The sequence below is a fragment of the Canis lupus genome, chromosome 37 (assembly GCF_011100685.1).
Source record: "Canis lupus familiaris isolate Mischka breed German Shepherd chromosome 37, alternate assembly UU_Cfam_GSD_1.0, whole genome shotgun sequence".
Taxonomy (NCBI): domain Eukaryota; kingdom Metazoa; phylum Chordata; class Mammalia; order Carnivora; family Canidae; genus Canis; species Canis lupus.
The window spans coordinates 29,875,293-29,878,924 of NC_049258.1; the positions used below are offsets into that span (position 1 = coordinate 29,875,293).

At 38.8% G+C, this 3,632-nt stretch overlaps 1 non-coding gene across 1 annotated transcript; it reads right to left on the minus strand.

The window, feature by feature from the left end:
• Positions 1-231: 231 nt before the first annotated feature.
• On the minus strand, positions 232-378 carry LOC119868005. Its single transcript, XR_005385495.1, has one exon. It is a non-coding gene; the product is annotated as a U12 minor spliceosomal RNA (small nuclear RNA).
• Positions 379-3,632: the final 3,254 nt, after the last annotated feature.

Sequence of the window (3,632 nt, forward strand, 5' to 3'; positions counted from 1 at the left end):
GTCATCAGTAAATGAAGCAGCCAACCCAGTTAGACAAACAAACAAAATGAATCCAAAGAAAGCATAAAAGAAATAAAGACTTTTCAGAACTAAATGACAGAACTAAAAGGATGAATTCAATGGTTCTCCGTTCCTTCCTCCCTTCCTTCCTTCTCTCTTTCTTTCTTTTTTCCCCATTCACCCTCGTGTATTACCTTCATACCAGTCTACTCCTCCAGCGTCAGAGGCCTATGGGCAGACGGCGACTCCCAGGCATCCCACGAAGTAGGCAGGGCACCTCAGAGGCAACCTTTACCCCCTCAAAACTGTCTCACGTTAGCAGTGAGGATTCTGGCATCACTCCAAATTGTCGTTTTCCTTACTCGTAGTTTAAGGCATCCAACAGTGGTTTCTTTAAATACAAAATGAGTTCTAGCAATCTTGGGGTGGAGTCCTTTGGGTTTTCTTCGTACAGTATCATGTCATTTGCGAAGAGGGAGAGTTTGACTTCTTTTTTGCCAATTTGAATGCCCTTTGTTTCCTTCTGTTGTCTGATTGCTGAGGCGAGCACTTCTGTACTGCGTTGGACAACAGTGGTGGAGGGGGCATCCTTGTGCTCCTGATCTAGGGGGAAAGCTCTCAGATTTTCCACATTGAGAGTCATATTCACTGTGGGCTTTTTGTAGATCGCTTTTATGATTTTGAGATATGCTCCCTCTATCCCTACACTGTGAAGAGTTTTAATCAGGATTGGATGCTGCATTTTGTCAAATGCTTTCTCTGCATCTATTGAGAGGATGATACAGTTCTTGGCCGACAAGCACATGAAAAATGTCCCACATCACTTGCCATCAGGGAAATACAAATCCAAACCACAATGAAATACCACTTGACACTGGTGTGAGTGGCTAAAATTAACAAGACAGGAAGCAACAAATGTTGGAGAGGATGTGGAGAAAGGGGAACCCTCTTGCACCATTGGTGGGAATGTGAACCGGTGCAGCCGCTCTGGAAAACTGTGTGGAGGTCTTCAAAGAGTTAAAAATAGCACTACCCTATGACCCAGCAATTGCACTGCTGGGGATTTACCCCAAAGATACAGATGCGGTCAAATGGCTGGACACCTGCACCCAATGTTCATAGCAGCAATATTCACAATAGCCCAACTGTGGAAGGAGCTTTGGTGTACATTGAAAGATGACGGATAAAGAAGCTGTGGTTTGGGGATCCCTGGGTGGCTCAGCGGTTTGGCGCCTGCCTTTGGCCCAGGGCACGATCCTGGAGTCCCGGGATCAAGTCCCGCATCAGGCTTCCCACATGGAGCCTGCTTCTCCCTCCTCCTGTGTCTCTGCCTCTCTGTCTGTCTGTCTGTCTCTCTCTATATATATATATGTATATATGTGTGTGTGCTTATATATATATGTATATATATATATCATAAGTAAATACATACATACATACATACATACATAAATCATAAAAAAAAAGATGTGGTCTATGTATACAACAGGATATCACTCAGCTAGCAGGAAGGACGAATGTCCACCATTTGCTTTGACATGGATAGAATTGGAGGGCATTATGCTGAGTGAACTAAGTCAATCAGAGAAGGACAATCATCATATGGTTTTACTCATACGTGGAATATAAGAAATAGTGAAAGGGATTATAAGGGAAGGAGGGGAACTGAGTGGGAAAAATTAGAGAAGGAGACAAACCATGAGAGACTCCTAACTGGGAAACAAACAAAGGGTTTCAGAAGGGGAGGTGGGCGGGGGTTTGGGATAACTGGGTGATGGGCACTGAAGGGGGCACTTGATGAGATGAGCACTGGGTGTTATACTATATGTTGGCAAATTGAATTTAAATAAGATTATTAAAAATACAAAATGAAAATTTAAGAATCTAAAAAAATTAATCTGGTCATTCTCTAACATGGGTGATTTTGCCTACCACTTTCCAGATTGTTCCAGTGTAATTTGGATTATTCCAGAGCATATAGCAAGGAGAAAAACTCTCCTTTTTAAAAAAAGATCAGAGTTAACAATACCAAAACCTGACAAAGAAAACTCATGGAAAATAAAACTATAGGGGAATCTCAATTATAATTATCAATATATTAAAATAAAATATTAGCCAAAAGATTCTATTAGTATTTTAAAGCAATAACACATGATTCCAGGTCAGATTCATATTAGTGATGACAGTTTGAATATTAGGGGAGCTAATACAATTTACCATTTTTAAATATAATTTACTTTAATAAATCACATAAAAATAATATGATCGTCTTCATGATTTCTGAAAGGCAATTGTTAAAATTCAACATCTGAAAAAAATTCTATGTCTGTCCTTTAAAAAAAGAATATATAGATATTTTCACATCATGATTTTATGTACCATAAAACTTTCTATGAGATGCACATACATACATTTTCATGTTTTTGTTTAGTTGATTATAAATATAGATATTAAGTATTAAACGTATGTTTTCCCCTATGGTGAATATAAGGAAAAGAAAGCCTCTTTCCCAAAATAGGCTATTCCAAATATCTCATAGTCAGATACAGAAATGATTTCAGAAGTGCCCACATGACTCAAACAGAACCAAGTAAGTGCTCACCTAGAACTGTAGGTTATACTTGGAAAGAGGCTTTTTCTGCTGTGGAATGTCATGAGTATGACCAGATTTGTGACTGCAGAGCCTGACCGAACCTTTGGAGGTGTGCAGCATCCAATGGGATGTACTCACAAAGTTGTTAGAGTTTCGGTCCTGCAAAATAAGAAGGATATGAAAGAGGCGGCTGGTGGCTCAGTTGGTAAGTGTTTGACTCCTGATTTTAGCTCAGATCATGATCTCTGGGTTGTGAGATTGAGCCCCACACTGGGTGGAGCCTGCTTAAGATTCTCCCACTCTCTCTTCCCTCTACCCTTCCCCTCTACTTCCTCTCTTAAAGAAAAAAAGAAAGAAAGAAAAGAAGAAAGAAAGAAACACATGAAAAAATTTCAGAATATAATCAAAATTAAGAGTTCACCAAATCCAATCAAAGGTTGAAAGGAGCACTGGGTGTTATACTATATGTTGGCAAATCGAACTCCAATTAAATAAATAAATAAATAAATAAATAAATAAATAAATAAATAAATAAATAAAATAAAATAAAAAAAACCTAATCTGATGTCAGAATTAAATAATGTGTAGTTTGAAAAGGGCTACCAGGCCATCCCATTTGACATGCATGGACTTGAAGTCTCTCTTGGTTTAATGGCCATGAAGGAGGGTTCTGTTTGTCTGTCTGGATGGTGAGAAACCGACCATCTCAGCAGGCTACTCCAGATCTTATGTCCTGGCCGAGACCTCAAGCTGCATGCAACCTCATTAAATATGGAAAGAAAAAGAATCTGTACACAGTGGATATTTTTAGCATTGGTAATGCTTAAGAGCATCTGAATACTTAACAGATTAACAGTCACCCCAAAGTAAAAAGGCTTTGGGGTAATTGATTTAGACTTGCGTTTTTTTTAGGATGAAAGGAACAAGAGAAGTCGACTAATGTTGTAAACAGTAAAGACCATTTCGGAGAATGTATGATTCTCCATATGTTCAGTTTTAATGTACTTGATTTATCAGAATAGTATCTAAGAACCTGGGA